The sequence below is a fragment of the Hemiscyllium ocellatum genome, chromosome 6 (assembly GCF_020745735.1).
Source record: "Hemiscyllium ocellatum isolate sHemOce1 chromosome 6, sHemOce1.pat.X.cur, whole genome shotgun sequence".
NCBI lineage: Eukaryota > Metazoa > Chordata > Chondrichthyes > Orectolobiformes > Hemiscylliidae > Hemiscyllium > Hemiscyllium ocellatum.
In genome coordinates this window covers 17,146,051-17,168,667 of record NC_083406.1, presented here as the reverse complement: position 1 = coordinate 17,168,667, position 22,617 = coordinate 17,146,051, and the positions used below count along the sequence as shown (strand labels likewise).

Below are 22,617 nucleotides of genomic sequence, written 5' to 3'. Positions count from 1 at the left end.
TTCACAAAAAAGGACTAGCTCTTTCTTTTCTAAAGGTTTTTGTTTTATTTTGAAGTCCAGCCACAGGTGAAATTGGTTTAAACAAAGACAATGGGTTAACAAAATACAATATTTAAATTTGAAGGTGAGTAAGGGATTGCTCTGATAAGGTCTGTTGTCATGGTAACTGGACGAGTTGCTTAGCTAGGCCTGAAAAACTCAGCTAGGCCGCCAGCCACCACTTTTACAATAAGATTTATTAGCTTACTCGAGAAGCTGATGATAACACACTTGGTTGCCCATGAGTGACCCAGTCAACCTCTCCTGGGAATGTAAATCAGATTTTATAGCTTTTCTATATTGCCTAATTTACTTTTCCTAATTGGCTTCTGTTCCTTTCTAATTTAATTAAATACCCGCATACTCTTATTCCATTAATGCCAATATATAATGATGGAAGTGACCACTTATAAACATAGTGATTTAAAATGTGACTCCAAAGTAATAGTGCAGTCTCAAATCTAAAATACAATATACATAAATACAATGTTTATTTACAAAATTCTGTCGTGGTCCAGGAACATTCTGTGAAGTAGCTCATTTGGGTCTGGAGTGCTCATCTTAATATCTTTTGGAATATGGTCGATAAAAGCGGCACGGTGGCACAGTGGTTAGCACTGCTGCCTCACAGCGCCTGAAGACCCGGGTTCAATTCCCGACTCAGGCGACTGACTGTGTGGAGTTTGCACGTTCTCCCCGTGTCAGCGTGGGTTTCCTCCGGGTGCTCCGGTTTCCTCCCACAGTCCAAAGATGTGCGGGTCAGGTGAATTGGCCATGCTAAATTGCCCGTAGTGTTAGGTAAGGGGTAAATGTAGGGGTATGGGTGGGTTTCGCTTCGGCGGGTCGGTGTGGACTTGTTGGGCCGAAGGGCCTGTTTCCACACTGTAAATCTAATCAAAAAAAGCTGGGAAACATTATTGCAGTGATGAGGTGAGATGATAGAGTGTGGGAGGAAGCTCATAAGGAGCATAAACACTGGCATGGAACAGTTGGGGTGAATGGTCTGTTTCCATGAGATAAACACAAGGTAATTCTGAGCAATATATTTTTATAAGGCTGCTTGTTTAGCAAGCTGTTAGTTCTGTAAAAGTCTCTGTTGGAAATGCAGAGAGAACTCTGGTGTCATTGAGTTGAGCAGAGGAATGCAATATTCTCTTTGTTCATGTTCAGTTATTGTGCTGCTTATTAAACTGCTCGGATCTGTGACAAACAGCACTTAAATAAATATCATGGCCATCGTGCCATTCAGTCCCGCAAGGTGGACTGCAGTTCACTTAGATCATGACTGGTCAGAACCTTAACTCCATTTGCCTACCTTGGTTCCTTAATCTCCTTCCCCAGCTGAAATCTACCAATTTCATTTTTGAAATGTTAATTTGACCTTTAGTATCAGTATTTTTTTTGGGGGGGGTGGGAATTTGGGACAAGAGTTATGGATTTCTTCTCTCCTTTGTGTGAGAAAAAAATTACCCCTTCACAGCCTGGCTCTTTGTCCCCTTTGTACTGGCTTCCCTCTAACCGAAGGAAATAGTCACTCTCCATCTATCATACCAACTCACTTAATAATTTTCAACAACAATTAGATTACTCTTTATTCTTAAAACCTGAGGGAATACAAACACAACTCGCTTGCTCCTTGGATGCTGCCTGACCTGCTGCGCTTTTCCAGCAACACATTTTTCAGCTCGGAATACAAACCCATGCTACAATATTTAATCCTTTAAGTTCCAGTGTGATTCTAGTGAAACTAGCCAAAAGTTAAGCCCGAACCAAAACCTCTCCACAAATCTCCCCTCCTTTCAGATGCTTCTTAAAAATCTACTTCTTGTGCCAAGTTTTGTATCACATGTCCACAGCACTTTGATGCCAGAACTGTCAGAATTAAGGTATAACGTTGTCAGAGAAATGGTTCCGAGTCTGGCTGAGGGTCAAATTGTCTTTGATAATGCTCCTGTGAAGCAACTTGGTTAAAGATACTATATAAATGCAAGTTATTGTAGTTGACAAAGCATACATTCAGTTTATTTTTTATTAGATTGTAGATTCCCTACAGTGTGAAAACAGGCCCTTCTGCCCGACAAGTCCACACCGACCCTCTGAAGAGTATCCCACCCCCTCTGACTAATGCATCTAACACTAGCATGGCCAATTTACTTGACCTGCACATCTTTGGACTGTGGGAGGAAACCCACACAGACACGGGGAGAATGTGCAAACTTCACACAGATAGTCGCCCGAGGCTGGAATCAAACCTGGAACCCTGGTGCTATGAGGCATCAGTGCTAACCACTGAACCACCTTGGGGAAGAGTGGCAAGGGACAATATTTGTTCAGGACTATGTATAGAAAAATGATAAATGCCTTCTCAATAAATGTTATTAAGCTGAAAACACAAAGGAAATCATCCTTTGCTGGAAGAGAAATGCCCCAACTTAATTCTCACCCATGCTCCCTTGAGTTATCCAATCTGTGTTACTGAATGGTTTGTTTTCGCTGTTCAGACATCCTGTGGATAACACTGGCACAAAGACAAGAGGAAATTTTATCAGAATTGGAAGAAAAGCATGGCACACAGGGAGCTAAATATTATTTCATGTTTTTGCATCAGTGCTAATGCCAATATCAAGGGAACATTCATTGCACTGTGCTAAGGAAAAAACAATTTTGTTTGGTGCACAGCGTAGATGAACTAATATCAATGTTCCCATTTAATTGCATTTCCACACCACTATGATGCCAGAACTGTCAGAATTAAGGTATAAAGCTGGAGAGAAATGGCTCCTAATAGCCCAGACTCACTGCCTTCTCTCATGCACGCCATGGAATATTTTTATAAAGCAGACATGATTTAAACTACACAAATTCTGACATTACCTGTACACAATTCATTTGACTCCTAACTTTTTTTTCATGAGGGAAATGTGAGGCCATATGATAGCGTATATTTCCATGAACATTGATGTCATCTTCCTTGGGGAGTCTAAGTGGTGAGTGTTGGCAGGCTGATCCCTTGTAGAGGCATCACCACAGAGTCTGTTCAAAGATATTATGTTGTGTCTCGCAGATGTGTGATATACTTTTATGGGATAAGCTTGTAATGTTATTCCAGTTTCATGCATGAAACCTAATGGAATAAAGCTCTCAATCTCCATCTTACTGAACTCTGTTCTCTTAGAGCATGACACTGACTGAAATATGCTACAAAACATCTGAATTGCCTAGCTTGGGCCCAGGACACCTAAGAGCTTTTGTTTCGCCATGTACATTTATAAGTACTTGGAGCTGTAATAAAAGCTTTTTAGATTCTTCAGATGCATGTCTCATTATTATGTCATTGAAGCTAAAATTAAAGTGTCACAGCATGATTGATATAGACTATCAGTATATTTTGGAACATCATGTCATGGTGGCAACATAGGAGTAAGAATCAGCCATACCCATATGCTTATAAAGCAATTCTCACAGAAAGTTAGACTTCCCCAGATTGTCAATATTTGGACAAATAACAACAATACATTTATGTAAGTATAGACCTCCAACTTTATAGCCTTCCTTCTTCTTAAACTTCAAGACCTATCAGGTTAAATTGCTTTTACAAAAATAAAAACAAAAACAATGCTTCAGCCTGCATCCTAACAGAGAAGTGAAGGTACAGCAATTAAAATACTTCTTACAGGTTTTGAAACAAAATCCACAGAACAAAGGTTCAAAATTAACATTGACAGTCAAAAGACACTGTTATTCTAATTTCAGCCGCCTCTCTGTTTGGAAAGAAAACATTGTTTTAAGCACTACAAAGTGATTTCTTTTTAACTTAGAGAAGGTTGTCTGTATCAAGACATTTGATTCACTAAAGTCCTTTAAAGAAGAAACTGCTGGCCTTCCCTTATCTAGCCTACATGTGACTCCGGACCCACAATAAAGTGGTTGATTCTTAATTGCCCTCTGAAGTGGCCGAGCAAGTCACTCAGTGTCATCAACCACTAGAAAGGAAAAATGAATGTATCTGGATGGACCACTTGGTACTGGCTAGAGCACTGGAAGCACCAACAAACACAGCACTATTGACCCTGCAAAGTCCTCCTTGCTAACATTTGGGAGCTCATTCCAAAATTGGGAGAACTATCTCACAGACTACTCAGGCAATTGCCTAGCATAGTCATATTCATTGGATTATAACTTACAATGTCACAAACAATACCACTGCCAGGACAGAACCAGCAGCAGGGGCGGCACAGTGGTATACAAACGGGAGAGAGTTGCCCTGGGAATCCTCAGCATTGACTCTGGAACTCATGATGTCTCATGGCTTCAGATCAATCATGGGCAAGGAAAACTCTTGCTGATTACCACATACAGCACAGCCCTCAGTTAATAAATCAGTGTTCTTACATGTTGAACAGTGGTTGGAGGAAGGAATGAAGGTGTCATGGGCACAGAATGTACTTTGGGTGGGAGATTTCAATGTCCACCAGCAAGAGCGGCTTGACAGCACCATAGTCGATTGACCTGGTCAGGTCCTAAAAGACATGGTTGCTAGACTCAGTCTGCGGCAGGTGGTGTTGGAACAATCTTACCTTTACCAATCTTCCTGCAGCCTATGAATCTGTCCACAAGAGTATTGGTAAGAGTGACTACTGCACTACTTGTGGAGATGAAGCGTGGCACTATCACTGTGCTAAGTGGAACAGACTCTCAACAGATCCAGCAACTCAAGACTGGACATCCATGAGGTGCTGTAGGCCATCAGCAGCAACAGAATCATACTCCAAGGCAATCTGGCAATCTCATGGCTCAGCATTTCCCCCATTCTGCCAATTCCATCAATCCAAGGGATCGACACTGGCTCAATATAGAGTGCAGGAGGACATGCCAATGAGGTGTCAAACTGGTAAAGTTACAATGCAGGACTACTAGTGTGCCAAACAGCAAAAGCAACAAATGACAAAGAGCTAAGAAATCCCACAGCCAATGGGATCAAATCTAAACTGTACTCTGGCTAAAGGCCTCAGAGGAACTCTAAGAATGATAATAATTAATATTCCAAAACAGAAAAACTACTTTTTGTGAGATGCACTCTGGGCATTCCTGACTATCTGCTTCCCTTCCTTCTTTTGTCTGTGGTCACCAATTGCTTCTCTGAAAGCACTTCCTCCAGCCACGTTTAGAAATGCGCTATCCAGATAACTCTCAATCTCATGGGTGCAATGCTGTACCTCCAACTGTGTTCAAGCAGTTCAAACTGATGGCATTTCTAGCAGATGTGGTCCCCTCCTGATTCCAGGAGCATCTAACACTTCCCAATTCCAACAGGTTGTACAATACACAGGACTGAGCTCCCTAACCTACTATAACGAAAATACTCAGCCTATATTTAAGCCAGCTAGAAAAGTATTTAAGCTTCTTTCTTCAAAAAACAAGTTAGGACTTTTTCCCTTTCTTTAAAGTAGTTTCATCTTAACAATCAGCGCTGCTTTGCACTGACCCCACTTTGCCAGCTTTTTTGAATGTTGCCGGGATTCTCGCTGGGGTTAGCTGCTACTAATGACTGGCTCAAAGCGCTTTCCCTGTCTATCACTGTTTGTTTTTGCTCCACAGCCCCTCTCAAAAAACAATAGCAGGCTGGGGTTCCTGGTTACTAGTTCAGCAACATTGCCACCATGCAACCACTCCCCCTACACACCCACTCCTCTTTCGCCACCTCTGTACGCCCCCTCCACCCCATCACCACCACACATCAGCACTGATGTGACATAGGGTAGAAGGCGATGGATGGGGATCATAGATACCACATTGACTACTTGGTCTAAATTTCTATGCTGGAGATTCTCCGTAAGTCTAGTTAATAGGACCATAGGAACTGCTGGAAGCTGCAATTCAGCCCAGTGAGCCTGCTCTGCCAGTATAACTCTGGAAAACGCCAAAAATGGCTTCAGGGATTGGACATCTATTCCGGTGTAATCTGTTCAAATCATTGTTTTTGCTTGTTGCACTTGCTGACTTTATGGTAATAAAGTACAACGGACATTGTAGTCACTTAATCTATAGTGTATCGAACAATTAACGTTTCTATTTAATGTTCATACATTTATTGTTAACATCTTCCTGTTGTGTTACAGCTCATTGCCTGAGCTTTGTTACATGGGATCTCATGAAGCTCGTATTTATTCAGTGCACCACAGTCATCTCGAGATCACACAAAAAATATTTTACTTGTTCAACTGCAACACTTTGTATTTTTATACCATCTTTAATGCTATGAAAGAAAAATCTATGGAACTTCACAAGAATGATAGAAGATAAAATGTGATGGTGAGTCACATTTTCTGAAATCTTTTCTAGGAAATGGACACACTGCAAGTCCTCCGTTCCCTTGAATTGACTGGCTTGCTAGGCCATTTCAGAGGGCAATTATGATCAACTACATTTTTGTGGGTCTGGCTTACATGTAGGCCAGAGGAGGTAACGGCAGCAGATTTAATTCCATAGATGTCTACCTTTGAAGATAGTTGTCATGTTCACCATTACCTTGACTATATTTTATTAATTGAATTGAGTTATCTGCTGTGGTGAGATTTGAACCCAAGCACACTGAGCATTGACCTGAACCTCTGCATTACTAACATAGTAACATTACCACTGCCAACCAACCCTCTTGTATGGTTGTATACAAGGACAGGTGACCAAAAGCTTGGTCAAAAAGTCATGCTTTAAACAGTGTCAGAAAGGATGAAAGAAATGTAAGGTACAGAGAAGTTTAGGAAGGAAATTCCAGAGCTGAGAGTGTAGGCAAAAAAAGACACTTGCCAATGGCGAGTAACTGGGAATCCTTAAGAGTTCAGAGTTGCAGGGTTCACTGTGCCTCAGTACATGTGACAATAAATTCAATTCAATTCAATTCAGTGGATTGGACAATTAGAAATGGACGCCAGATGGTGGCTTTGCCATCAACGGCCATGTCCCATATAAGAATGGAAATAATTATATCGATGCAAGATAAAGTGCACCTCTATTACTTTGTTATGATTTATTATAGAGTCATAGAGTCATACAGATGTACAGCATGGAAACAAACCCTTTGGTCCAACTCATCCATACTGGCCAGATATCTTAAATTAATCTGGTCTCATTTGCCAGCATTTGGCCCATATCCCTCTAAATCCTTCCTATTCATATACCCATCCAGATGCCTTTTAAATGTTGTAATTGTACCAGTCTCTATCACTTCCTCTGGCAGTTCATTCCATACATGCACCACCTTTTTGAAAAAGTTGCCCCTTAGGTCTCTTTTAACTCTTTCCCCTCTCACTTTAAACCTATGTCTTCTAGTTTTGGACTTCCCCACTCTGGGGAAAAGACCTTGACCATTCACCCTATCTATGCCCCTTATTATTTTATAAACCTCTGTAAGATCACCCCCTCAGCCTCCGACACTCCAGGGAAAATACCACCAGTGTATTTACTCTCTCCCTATTGCTCAAACCCTCCAAGCATGGCAATATTCTTGTAAATCTTTTCTGAAACCTTTCAAGTTTTACATTGTCTTTCCTATCACAGAGCGACCAGAATTGAACACAAAAGTGGCCTAACCAAAGTCCTGTACAGTCGCAGCATGAACCCCCTAACTCCTGTACTCAATGCATTGACTATAAAGGCAAATGTAGGAAATGCCTTCTATTCTATCCTGTCTACCTGCGACTCCACTTTCAAGGAATTATGAACCTGTGCTCCAAGTTGATTATTAAAATATTGAAGATCGTAATCAAGTGTGCTTTGACATTATTCAACCACCTCAGCTTGCATGAGGAGGTAAGCCTCCCCCATGATGATATGTGCTGAGTTACCAATGGTGGGAGTGTGGGGGTGGATCGGTTGAAGGTCGGAGGTTAAAGTGTTGAAACCATCATGAATACATATAATAAAATTGGGAACCAATCTCTGACTTAGCTACTTATGTTTATGTGTAAAGACAACTTCTACTGATCATCTGCTTGAGTTACAACAGACAAGCTCTCAGGATGTTTATCACACAGTGTTTATCACTTAGGATTCACAATACAGAAACTGAAATAACTCCACAGAGGCTGGTATCCTGTAATTCAGTCACCGTTTATTTACAAACCCTTGACGCTGATCCAGCTCCCTCAGAGCCAGCTCTCAGAGTGAACAGAAACTCTAACATTGCTGTTAATGTCTGTCAGCCAGAGCTCCGTGATTGGACTGGTTTAACAGCCCCAATTAAGGAACTCATGCTCTCGAGCAGTGATCTGAGCAAACTTATTGTCTTGTTATGAAGGTATGGTGTGTACAAATATATGAATTGGGAGCTGCAATTGGTCTGTTATTCTGTAAGATTATGCCTGACTTGAATGTAACCTCAAATACACACGTCCAGCTACCCAGATAAAGGGTGACTCTTTTGTTAGTTGAGAGTCTATATACTCTCCCTTAAAAATATTAAATGACACCGTCTCCACTGCCCTTTGGGGAAGAATACTTCAAAGACTCTCAAACCACTGAGAAAGAAATATTTTCATCATTTCCCACTTAATGGGAAATTCCTGATTTTTAAAACGTGTCCCTATTCTCACCTCTCCCAAAATGGGAAACAAGCTTTTAAAATCCACACTGTCAAGTCCTTGTAGGATCTTAGATGCCTCAGTAAGATCACCTTCCATTCTCATAAACACTAATAGACACAAGCCTGAAATTTCCAACATTTCCTTATAGGATAACGCTCGGTTCCAGGACCAGTTGAGTGACCTTTTTCCAAATACATTTACATCCTTTCTTAAATAAAGAGACCGAAATGATACACAGCTAGATGATGTCTCACCATTGCCCTGTACAAAAATAGCAAAATGTCTCTACTTTCACATTTCATTCTTCTTGCAATAAATGACAATGTACCATTTGCCTTCCTAATCATTTGCTGTGTCTGCATACTTTTTTTAGTGACTCAGGTACCATGACACACAGATCCCTTGATCTATTCTCCAGAGTTCTGCAATCACTCTTCATTTAAATAATGCTGCTTTTGTGTTCCTCCTGTTAAAGTGGACAAGTTCGCAGGTTTCAACATAATTCACCATGTGCCAATTTTTTAGCCACTTACATAACCTAGCTATATCATATTCTGAATTGCTTGTACTTTCCTACCTGCGTTTGTGTCATCAGCAAATCGAGAAATCCTCCATTTCGATCCTTAATTTGAATGATTAATATAAATTGTGAATAGATGAGATCCCAGCACAGATCACTGAGCACTCTATTTGACACATTTAGCTACTCTGAAAATAATTATGACATTGGACTAGTGTCTCCAGCATTTGAAGGCCTCACTTTCTCCCACCTTACTGTAACGCCTCTTCCAAGGGTGCCTACCTGAAGAAGTTCTCCTCCTCTCTCTACAAGGATCTCAGTGAGTCTCCCTCAGATGCTGCCTGACCAGCTGTGCTTTTCCAGTACCACACTCTCAACTTAGTAAAGGAAGTTGAAATCCCATTGCAGCAGTTTATGAATTTGAATTTTGATTTTTAAAAGTATACCAATAAAGGATTAGTTTCAGTAAAAGTAGCCATGCAGTTGTCAGAATACTGTAAAAATCTATTTACTTTACTAAAGGAAGGAAATTTGCCATTCTTCCCAAATCTAGGCCTAAATGTGACTCCTGCCCATCATCAGAGAAGTTGATTTTTAACTGACCCTTGACGTTGCTGAGTGAGCCATTATATCAAATCTGCTACCAGCAATTCAAGACAAGTGTCCATCCCCACCCTCTCAGGGACAATCATGGATTAGGCAATAAATGTCAGCATTTGCAGTAACTCCCACATTCTGAGAATGAATGTGCAGCAATGCGTAACATATTTTGAGTTCATTATTTTAAAATGTCAAGTAAAGCCAAGAAAATCAAGAGATACATGTAAAAAACATGATGGAGAGTATGGCATCAAGAGGCTATTTATCTGAGCAAGGAATGAGGTTCTCACATTCAGACAAATGATTGTCATGACTGTACCTTTTGTATAAACTCTACATGCTGCAATAAAGATAAGCAAGGTATTCTGAGACTCATAGATAATTCATTTCCATCTGAAATAGTTCTGTAACATAAACTACTCATTTGACCAGCATGGAATCAGGACAGCAAAATGATGTACTTGCATCAGAATACTCATTCTTAACAAAGATAGCATCAGTTAGCTGTTGGTGGGCAGTTTCATCATTCGTACCATGTCTGGGTATAATCATCATCCACCTCTGATCTAACAGGAATTCTGGCCCCTCCATATCAGACTGTTAAGTGGAAATCAAAAAGATAGCAAGGGAAAATGTCGTCAACAAATTCATAAGAAGTTTCCACAACAGCTTATTTTTCAAACCGTGGCAGCAAGCAAACTAATTTACTCTGATTTGACAAGTTCCAAACTAAATGACAATGCTGTACATTCCATGTCACAAGCTCTCCATTGTTGTGTGTGAATAATTAAAAGGCCTCAAAATTTCTTGTGCTCCATTCTTATGGCACAAAGTGAAGTTGCTTCCCCAACCTGGCCTCACACTTGGACTGAAGAAGGGCTCATGCCTGATACATCGATTCTCCTGCTCCTTGGATGCTGCCTGACCTGCTGCACTTTTCCAGCAACACATTTTCAGCTCTGATCTCCAGCATCTACAGTCCTCACTTTCTCCTCACACTTGGACTGCCATACCAAATCCTGAAGATAAGCTGGAGAGAATTCAGAAGATTTACCAGGATGTTACCAGGAATGTAGGGTTTGAGTTGTAAGGAGAAGCTGGATAAGTTGGGACTTTTTCACTGGAGCATAGGAGGTTGAGAGGTGACCTTATAGAGGTTTAATATTATGAGGGGAATAGATAAGATGAATGGCAGGTGTCTTTTCCCTAGGGTGCAGGATTTCAAGACTAGGGAGCATATTTTTAAGATGAGAGGAGAAAGATTTTAAAAAAGACACAGAGAGTGGTTCATGTATGGAATGAACATCCAGAGTAAGTGGTGGATGCAGGTACAGTTATAATGTTTAAAAGACATTTGGATAAGTACATGAATAAGAAATGTTTAGAGGGATATGGGCCAAGCGCAGGCAGGTGGGACTAGCTTAGTTTGGGATTATGGTTGGCATGGACTGGTTGGACCGTAAAGGGTCTGTTTTCCTGATGTATGACTCTATCGGGGTAATCTTCAGGTTCCCAACCTTCCAGGATTGTCTTGGAATCAGCAGAAATGAAAGAATCACCTTATAATCACTGCTTTGGACAAACTGATAGAAAAATAAAAGGGGCATATAGAAAAAAAGACTGAGCTTTTTTTTTTACATTTTCTTGTAACCTGATGCTTTATTAGTTATGACAATGGCTGAATTTTAACAGAACTCAGCTAGGTGTCAATTTTGGTGAGTTTCGTGGAGTATATCTCTTGAGAGATTTCTTATGTAATCTTCTCAGAATTACTACATTAGCTATGCATCATGCTCCTATGGCAACCCCCTTATCCTATTCCCCCATTCATTATAGATGGACAGCCAGGAGTATCCAAAATTATTGGCGCTGGTGCTATGTTTAAAGGCCGGTCGTGCACTCAGTCAAGCACCACCAAGTCATACCTTCCCTTAAGGTTCCTGTCAATTGCCCTACACTCAAGAGGCCAAATGGCCTACTCCTACTCCTAACTCATATGTTCAGAGGAAGCAGTTTGTCTCCATATATCCTATCAACAGAGGGAACTGACACCCCACTTTGCCAGTGGAGACCTGGAGGGCCTGAGGGATGGGTTGTGTGCAGGTTGCTGTCCATGGAGCACAATTTCAAATGTCGTTGACTGGTGTTCGAAATGAGAGCTGGAGGAGCAATCAATGAGCTGAAGTCACCTTGCTATTGCGCTGACTATCAAGTCAGGAATTGCCACTGCCTTGTTTCCAACTGGTGGGTGGGAGAATGGGAAACTGCAAATCCATGAGGAGAGATTTTTTTTTAAATTGTCTTACGCAATTCAACCAATCTTCTTGCGAATACCCATGTCATTCAATGGCTGGGAAAATCAGTCCATACTGACCATAATCCCAAACTGAACTAGTCATAACTGCCTGCACTTGGCCCATATCCCTCCAAACATTTCATATTCATGCACTTATCTAAATGTCTTTTAAATGCTATAATTGTACCTGAATCCACCACTTCCTCATTCCACACACAAACCCACTCTCTGTGTAAAAAGATTGCCCTTATGTCTTTTTAAAATCTTTATTGATAACCCTGTATCACCTGCATGTGCTACACATTGCTGTAAGGACATGATTCCTCTGATCCCAGTTGAGTGAACAGGTCTAGATAGTAGTCAGAAACTCAAATGGTAAAGATTTACTAATAAGTTTCCACATGAATTCCTGCTTAGGCTTGTAAACTGGCAACTGATATCAGAGAGAAGAATTCATTGTCTTGTTCACAAATTTGGAGAGCCCCAGAAGAATTGAAAGGGACTTTCTAAGCACTAAACACAAAGGAATGATACAACTTAAGTGTGAAAAATGATTAAAAGGATTTAATAGGATATATGGAGAGAAATCATTTCCTCTTGTGCGATGGGACAGGTCCAGAACATATGAATTAGATGCAAGAGTAGGCCATTCGGCCCCTTGAACTTGCTCCCCTATTGAGTAAGGTTATGGCTGATTTTATTACTCCACATTCCCATCTACCCCGATACCCTTTCATTTCTTTGTTTATTAAGAATCTACCTACTTCTGCCTTAAAAAAAATTCAGATTCTGCTTCCACTGTCTTTTGTGAAAGAGAATTCCAAAGATTCTGTGAGAAATAAATCTCTTCATCTCAGTCTTAAATGACAGCCCCTTACTTTTAAACAGTAACCATTGGTTCTAGAAGCTCCCACAAGAAAAACATCCTTTCCCCATGTATGGGGGGTGGCACAGTGGTTGGTGGGCAGCAGGGTGGCAGGTGGGCGGCACGGTGGTTTGGTGGGCGGCACGGTAGCACAGTGGTTAGCACTGCTGCCTCACAGCGCCAGAGACCCAGGTTCAATTCCCGCCTCAGGCGACTGACTGTGTGGAGCTTGCACGTTCTCCCCGTGTCTGCGTGGGTTTCCTCCGGATGCTCCAGTTTCCTCCCACAGTCCAAAGATATGCGGGTCAGGTGAATTGGCCATGTTAAATTGCCTGTAGAGTTAGGTAAGGGGTAAATGTAGGGGTATGGGTGGGGTTGTACTTCAGCGGGTCAGTGTGGAAGGGCCGAAGGGCCTGTTTCCACACTGTAAGTAATCTAATCTAATCTAATGGTATCCTGTCCATTTAGTATCTTATGTTTCAGCCAAATGACCACTTACTATTCTAATTACCAGGGAATTCAGGGCTAACTCGTGCAACCTTTCCCCACAAAGCAACTTTCCTATTCCAGATATTTCTCCTGCAAGCCTTCTCAGCTTTCAACACATTTACATCTTTAACTAAAGATGATCAATACTGTACACAATACTTGAGCTATGGTGTCAACAATGTGATGAACAGCCAAAGCATAACCTTCCACTTTTGGAGTCAATTCTCCCTCACAATAAATAATAACATTGTGTCAATTTTCCTAATTATTTGAAATACCTGCATACTAACCTTTTGTGATTCTTCACTCAGATTTCCCCACATCTCTAAGGTCTGAAATCTCTTTGCTGCAATTGTTTTTATTCATCCTACCTAAGTGGGCAATTTCAAGTTTCCTGATGGAAAATAAACTGAATGGCAGTGAGCGGCTTATTGCTGAGAAGTGCTGCTTGATAGCACTGTTGATGGCCCATTGCATCACTTCACCAGTGGCCGAGAGCGGACTGATTATGAGTTAATTAGTTGGATTGGATTTGTCCTCATTTTGGCTGATGAAAATACTTGAGTAATGTCGAGTAAATGCTAAAGTTACAGGTTTCTAAAATGACTTGCCTAGGTTTGGCTAATTCTGGAGGACAACTCTTTAGCACAATTACTGAAATCTTGTCAGGATCTTTCACCTTTGCAGTCACTCATGCCTTCAACTGTTTCTTGATATCAAATGGAACGAATCAATTTGTCCGAATACTGATATCTGTGATGCTGGGAGTTTTTATGAGGAAGCTTAGATGCATTATATATTTGGCGTGGCTGCCCTAAGGTGTTTGCAAAAGTTTCAGCCTTGTCTTTTGTACTGGTGTGCCAAACTCCTGCATGATTGAGGATGGGGGCACTTGTGGAGCCTCTTCCTCTAGTGAGTGGTTTAATTGTCCACTACTATTTATGACAGGATATGGAAGGACTGCTGAGCTTGAATCTGATGTGCTGGAGAAATCTCTGGAACTGATGGTCTCATGTCACTTAACTGTATGACTACATAGAGTAGAAGTGTAGAGGAATGCAAACTTGTCTTTCAAAATGCTGAGCTGCAGATCCTTTAAACGTAACTCACAGTTAAATCTACATGTTTTTTAAGAGCAGCACCTTTACTGTCACAAGTCTAAAGGCATTTACTAACCATTACGAATTTGCTGTCTGATCAAGACTCATCCTTCAATCATTATCTTAGTGAACTGATTTTCACTATTTGCTCATTAATGATTTGTGGGAGCAGGGGAGGAGTACATAGATGAAGATGCGGAGGGAGATCAAGATCAGATGCTTGGCTGAGGGCCTCCTGAGGCAATGAAACATGGTGAGGGGCAGAAATAGACATCATTGGTGGAAATGTCCTGGCTCCAATTGGTTCGGTCGGAGATCAGTCAAGTAACAATCATCCAGCTAAGTTGGACAATGGAGGTGTTGGAGCATGGTGTGGCCAACTACACCAAAGGCTACAAATAGGTAAAAAAGGATGAGGTATGATAAAGTGTGCAGTCATGGAGGACGTCATTCAGGGCTTTCCATGAGGTCTGTTTCATAAAACGTAACTAGAGAGATTCAAATATAGATTTATGGCAAATGACTTTTACACAGCTAATTTCTTTTAAACTAATTGAGAATCTAACTTCCGCTAATCTCTGCCAACAATTACTTCTAAAATTGTGTAACTGGTTGTAAAGATGCACTGTGATGTACCTGAGATTGTGACAGGTAACACATAAATGCATCATTAAATTGTCCCTGATGCCAAATCCTACAAAAGTGGTAACTACAGCAGTCAATTGCCCTTTCTTCATTGTCAAGCTCCTCCTGAGACCTGACAGCAAACTGCTTACAGGCTGCTACATAGAGACATTGGACTCACAAGATCACACAGCCCTTTCTTAACAACTACGTCTGATGTGCATCGTAAATGCATCTTCTAGAACATAGTTGGAAGTCAGAAATAAATGTCAAAGGGAAATGACAGGAACAGATGACTTAAACAACACATATTTCATTTTATTTTAAATAAAGTAAATGTGACGCATGAAGATTTGCTCCAAATTTTAAATTCACATTCCTGTTTTCAAATTTCTCCATGACCTCCCCACTCTTCATCCTTGAGTCCCACAGCTGACCAATACCTCTGTATTTATCTAATTCTGGCCTTTTGCATATCCCTAACTTGTATTCCATCACCATTCATGGCTGCACTTTCAGTTGCCTAGCCCTCCTTAAACCTCTCAATTGTCATTGTTTGTTTCATGCTTGCTTCAGGGAATTTCCTTGGAATGCTTCCACTGCATTACTATATATATATATATATATACACACACACAAGATGTTGTCTTGCAAAGCTGTATGACTCCTATCTGTTAGCTGCTCTCCATGCTGAGAACAATTTGTTTAAGTCAATGTTCTTGACATTAGATAGAACACAAGGCTTCAAAGTACAGAAAATATTAAATAAACAAGTGTACAATGTTTGTAAAAATTGCGAAGTGCAAATGCTTGGAACAAGAAGGGCTCATGTCCGAAACGTCGATTCTCCTGCTCCTTGGATGCTGCCTGACCTGATGCGCTTTTCCAGCAACACATTTTCAGCTCTGATCTCCAGCATCTGCAGTCCTCACTTTCTCCACAAATCACAAAATCTAAGGTGACACCTCCTAAATTTCACATTAATCTTCTGCATTATTCAGTGTCTTTAGTCATGGCTGTTCAATCATGTGATGTCCACTATGATTCCCTAGTACCGACGTTATGACCAGTTTTGTGTTTCCTATAGGAAACAGTGATAATGGATTAAACAAGCATTTGATCTTTGCGTATTTAACCTCAAATTAACTAATTCAGGCAAGTTGGTCCCAAGATTAATTTGAGAGAATGGAAGAATGATTTTCAGCACAGATTTTAAAATGCAAAAACACAGGCTAAAATTCTCTGGTAGTGCCAGAACCACATCAATAAATATTCAAACGTACACCAACATGAAAATAAACAGCAATTCTTTTTCTAGACCCTAAGTAACTAATTCCACAAGCTCGCTTTTTTTTTGGCAGAGCATCATCTGTACAATTAGTACCTGCAGTGGTAGGAATTCAAAATTGAGCATCAGAAGAGTTTCAATGTAAACAGGATTGCTAGATAAGATGGAATGTTTGAATCCACAGAATGTGATTACACCTTGCAGTTCTGTTTAACCATAAGATTTTAATTGAATTTCAGTTCACATTAGCTCAACTGTCCTTTACACTGCAATTTTCTTAAAAGGATTGTGTTCTTTCCATCTTTGTGAGGAAGACAAGCTAAATCTTGATACAGCACTAGTTAGGCTTCAGCTGCAGTCATGTGCATTCACAACATTTCAACTGTGAACACCCTTCAAGAATATTTCATTGTAAAGCACTTTGTGGTGTCTGAAGTCTACAACAGGTACAACAAGTCTTTTTTATAATTCTGAGATTTACACTTTCAGAAGCATATCAAGGCTTTGAGGGTGCAGACAAAACTTACGAAATGCTATTTGGAATGAGGAACAACAATTATGTGGAGACACTGGATAAGTTGTGGTTGTCTTCTTTAGACACAGCAGAAAAGGCGAAGAGGAGATTTAATAGAGATGTAAAATTAAGAGGGTTTAAATAAAATAAATAAGGAGTAATTGTTTATTTTGCCTGGAGAGTTAGTAATCACAGAATATAAGTAACAAAAAATGCTGGAAATTACAGCCATTCAGGCAGCATCTGTGGAGAGACAGTAAACTAACGTTTGGAGTCTAGCTGACATCACCTCTGATGATGAGTCATCTCGACTCAAAACCTTAGTTTGCTCTCTCCATGGATGCCGCCTGACCAGCTGTGATTTCCAGCATTTCTTGTTTTCAGCACGGATTCCAGCATCTACAGTAATTTGCTCCTACAGAACATAGGAAATAGGGTGAACTTGAGTTAAGTCAGGTGAAGAAGGAGAAATAATGAACAAGTCGTTATTTTACCAGCATCTTTCAATGCAATACATCACCAACTGTGTGATCACAGGTAATTGTTTAACTACAGCATTGCAACATATCACAACAGTCATGGCAACAGCAGATTGCAATGAGTTTATTGATTTATCAAGAAAAAGTATTTTTTTGAAATTTGCTGAGCTGTCTGGGGATCTTGAATTAACAAATCGGAGATTTTGAATCTGCGTAACATCTTGTCTTTTTTTTCAGGAAAATCTACTTATTTCTTAAACAGCTACAGGCTGAAGAATCCTGAAGGACAGATTTGGCTTTGTATCTCTAAATGACAGAGTTTGCAGCTTATGTGTTGTTTCAGTGTATATACATGGTCACTACCTTAGCTGTCTTGGGATGGTCAAATTTACTGATTAAACAATCTAAGAAACTGATGAGGCGACTGCACAATTCTCAACTAGTTATTTGTTGCCATGATGACATAATGAGTTGTGTCAATAGAGAGATATTTTAATGATGGGGAAGACTAGAGTGCTGTTTCAGAATCAAAATACCCAAAGGTATTAACCTTAGTACACTCTCAATCAAAAAACTAAAGGACAGGGGATTGTGAAAATGTGTACTGTGATGCTGACTCTGCAGTGTCACACAACCTAATAGCACAAAAGAAAGCCATTCAGCACACCTTGCCCTGCAAAATTAGCACTGCTGACTTCAAAGACAGAACATTCCACGTTATTTGCGAAAAGACTTTTTTTCTGAATGGTAGCAAGGTTAGCTCAGTTGGCTGGAAGGCTGATTTATGACGTGGAGTGACGTCAACAGCGTGACTTCAATTCCTGTATTGGCTGAGGTTGCCATGATAAGGCTCCACAATCTGAACCTTGCCCGAGGTGTGGTGACCTTCAAGTTAAACTCACCATCAGACACATCTCTCAAATGAGAGGACAGCCCTATCAGACGATTGGGACTTTACCTATGCACATATATTGAAATAAAATGCAAATGCAAAAACCTGTGGTAACCATATGAGTATAGTGTCCCAAGACTTTGCAGTGAAATCAATATGTAGCTTGTATTAAAATACTAAGTATTTAAGACTGTTCTTTCATTTACAATTTCATTTGGACTGCAGAAAGGTACCAACTTGAAATAAAAATCGTGCCAGCAGGAGGCTCAGGGGTTAGCACTGCTGCTTCGTCATGGACCTGGGTTCAATTCCAGCCTTGGGCAACTCCGTTTGGAGTTTTCATATCCTTCCCCTTGTCTACATAGATTTCTGATAGGTGTTCTGGTTTCCTCCCACAGTCCAAAGATGTGCAGGTTAGGTGGATTGGCCGTGCTAAATCGCCCCGTGGTGTCCAAGGATGCGCAAGTTAGGTGCATTAGCCATGTAAATGTAGAGTTATGAGGACAGGGTAGGGGGGTGAGTTTGGCTCTTTGGAAGGTCAGTGTAGACTAGATGGGCCAAAGCATCTTTTCCACACTGCAGAGATTCTATAATTCTTTAGACTTTGCATCATCAAAGTAGATTCTTTCTGTACTGCAAGTTGCTGACCCTGGTGCACCCCTGGTGTCATTTGGCTGATCGAGTGAAAGTAAGAATACGTGTAACCCTGGGACCCAAGTTCATTAATTCCCCCCCTAAACATCTCCACCTCTTTTACAATCTTTTAAGACATTCTTTTAAACATGCCTCTTTGATCTGTATGGTTCCAGATCAAATATCGCTTGATGATGCTCCTTGGGAAATTTTGCTTTGTTAAAACTAGGTTACATAAATGCAAATTGTTGGAACCTAGAGAAACCGAGATCAAAGTTTATATTTGAATACTATCAATGTCATCAATTACAGCAGGATATTTTGTTAAACAGTATAGATAGTTAATTCCATTGTTACACTCATCAGTGAGGTCGTTTGGTAACTATGGAAGATTTTACATTTATTGTATTGTCAAACATCTGCTTAATGGATATTTCCTCTAAGGACCTCTCAGATTCTCGTGAAAAGTCAAGCTGAGTCTGTGGCATACTGCAGTTTAATGTACCAGACTGCTTAAACATGGCACAACAGAACTGTTTCTCATATAACAACATCCTCCTGCATTTTCATGGCAATTTTGACATCGTAAAATCACTTTGGGATGTTCATAATAGCAGAATTAAACAAAATCTGATGCTGACATAGAAAAACAATATTAGGACAGATTTTTTTTAAATAGAGCATCTTAAGAGAGGAGAAAAATAAGGAGGTGTAGAGGTCTGGGGAAGAAATTTCAGGCAGTTAAAGACCTGTGGTGGAGGGATTAAAACTGAGGATATCCAACAATTGGAGAAGTGCAGAAATATTGCTGGTTTGTGAGGCTGGAGAGGGTGCAGAGATAAGGAAGGAAAGACTGTGGAAAGATTAGAATATAAGAAAGAGAATTTTAAAATAGAGAAGTTGCTAAACCAAGATCCAATTTAAGTCAGAGAGTAAAGGGATTGATGTGAATTAGGAAATGGGAAGCAGAGTTTTGGATGGGTTGAATTTTACTGAAGATTTAACTTGCAGAATGGCCGAGAGAACATTGAGTTCGTAATGTTCAGGGTAAATAAAAACATGGATATTACCCTAATTAGTTGATGCACTATGGATTGATAAAGTGCTATTACAGAGACCCAGCAGCAATGATTTGAGCTGACAGGTAGGGTTGGCAAGTTATTTATACATCCCTAGTTTATTCTGTGCTGAAACGTTTATATGGTTCACATTAGATCTTCAGGGCAGGGAATAGTGTACATTGTAAAATGTCTATATATGACATTTTATTTTGCATAAGATGACAGGCAGCTATAACCAGAAAGGATTCTGGGCAGAAGCTTTGATTATGCCAGATGAGAGGAGGCAAGATTAGAAAATCGGCCTCAGAGAGCAGTCAGCCCGTCTTCTGACACATTCCTGCCTCCAGACCATTTTCTAATGGGATGGGGATGGTTGTCGAGTGTGGGGACATGGGCAGGGAGAGGGGAGCAGGGTGATAACTGTTGAGCCCTCCCTGCAGATGAATTGTGACCAGTGTAGGGAGGTGGCTTTTTCATGGTGAAACAGGTATGAGGCAAGAGATAGCATTACAAATAGTGTATTTACCTCATTCTTATTTATCCCTTATTAATCACCCTGAGCCCCATTGGCCAGTGATGTGCCCATAGGTCACCCTGTCTAGGAGATTCCTCTTCGAGTGCAGGAGGCTGGTAGCTGTGGCCAGTAGAGATTTCAGTTCTACTAAACATTGAGAGGCACCCTCTCATTCTCTCTTACTTATACCAGCAGCTCCCACCCATGACAGAGTGTGTCCCCCGGACTAGGGTTGGACAGTCTCATCTAGTCTCAGGAACCTGTCCATCACGAGGTGGTAAGCATACACTCTTGGTGAGAGGTGCACCAGCGAGACAGAAGTCACATTGGGCCTCAAGCACCAACATGAGATCAAAATCATAAATGGATGTTGGTATCAGGGTCCCGACAGCAAAACAAATTGCGTCCAATATTGCATTTTTCAAACCAACAATATGTGACTACCAAAAACATCGTGGGATGTGTTTTTCCAGCCCCTGGTGGCTGGGGATGGGGGAAGACTTAGACAAATACCTTCCCCATCTCCAAACCGAAATTGACAGCCCACGTACCATACTTAAGTGGGTAAGCAAACATCTATTAGGCTTACTAGCAAACCTAGTGGCCAGGATAATTCACTGTCCATTGTCACAGGATGGTTGGTATGGGCAGGTAGGATTGGAAGATCAGTTTTTTTTATGGTCGAGATGAAAAATGTTGGGAAGAAAGTAGTGTACGCCATTCAAGAGGGTGCCTGTGTGCAGTAGGTCCCCTCTTTCATTCACACTGCCTGCCCTTTAAAATCCAGCCTCCAGTCCCCTGTCCTCCTTTCTTTGGCTCACAAATCTAAGCTGAGTCTAAAAGCTTGTAGTTGGGTTTAAAAACCTGTGGCTGCTGAGAACTGGCACTTTTGGGACTGCTAGTTTGGCTGACAGCTCCCAAGGGCAGGACTTTTTCCCACTCTCGGCTCAACTTGCCCACCCACGCTGTGTACGTCTTTATGGTATGTCAGCTGGTTGGTTTTCCATACTGCACTGGAAAATGCAGCCCCATGTCACTGAATAAATATCAGAAGATACATCAGCAACTGGCCATTTTAATTAATTCTTACAGAAGAGGCAAGCCAATTGTTCATATCTCAATGATAGTTCTAAAGTGTTTGTGAAGAACAATGAATTGCGAAAAGATTAAAGAGAAGTGTTACATTAAAAATCCAATTAGAGCAGTTGGGAAAAGTAGTGCCAATTAAAACAAATGCTTAAAAATAGCGCTATATAAAAATAGGAATCTAAGCTGATATGAGAATCACTCATTAATGTCAAATGACATACAAGAGACTTTTAGGGATAATGGCAATATCCCTGTCCTTGTAATCCAGAGGCCCATAGTAATGCTGCGGAGACATGGGTTCAAATTAAAATTAATTACTTTTAAAATGTCGTCAGGAAAACTATCAAATATTGTGAAAGCCTACCTGGTGCATTGATGTGAAAGTCATCCTTACCTGGTCTGGCCTATATGTGATATCAGCCCCACAATAATGTGGTCGACTCTTAAATTGCTCTCTGAAGTGGTCTACAAACAATTCAGTTCTAACTAAGGTAATTAGAGATGGACAACAAATTCTGACCTTGCAATTGATGCCCACATCACACAGAGGTATAAAGAGAAAAGAGGATTACGAAAATCCAGATCAACTTAAATTAATTAGATGAGATTACGTACACATTTCATTAAACATTTTAGCAGGACTGTTAAACAGACTCAAAATTGTTATTTGTACTGAGCAGGTAAGCATTTAACTGGATAAACTCATGAGGGGAAAAAGAATAGGAGGAAATAGTGAGAGGATGAGATGAAGTTAGGAGGTTTATGTGGAACTTAAACACCAACATGGACCATTTGAGACAAATGACCCATTTCTAAAATTCACATTAAATGTAACTGTGCCAATCACAGACTGAGGGACACGAGATTTCCTTACAGGTTCTCTGTAAGGAGGTAATTGCACACCTCCACTCAGCCAGCAGTGTTGACAACTGTGCAGCCTGTTTTAAAGGAAATTGCAAGTTTACTTCTTACTGAATCTCTTATCCATCATTAAACACTGAGCAGGGTCTAGATTAGAGTGGTGCTGGAAAC

The 22,617-nt window shown here is 40.6% G+C and overlaps 1 protein-coding gene across 3 annotated transcripts in view; it reads right to left on the bottom strand.

Annotated features, from left to right (window-relative positions):
* Nucleotides 1–22,617, bottom strand: part of fgf14 (fibroblast growth factor 14) — a 511,831-nt gene that overhangs the window by 217,205 nt on the left and 272,009 nt on the right. The gene's annotated exons all lie outside the window — the stretch shown is intronic.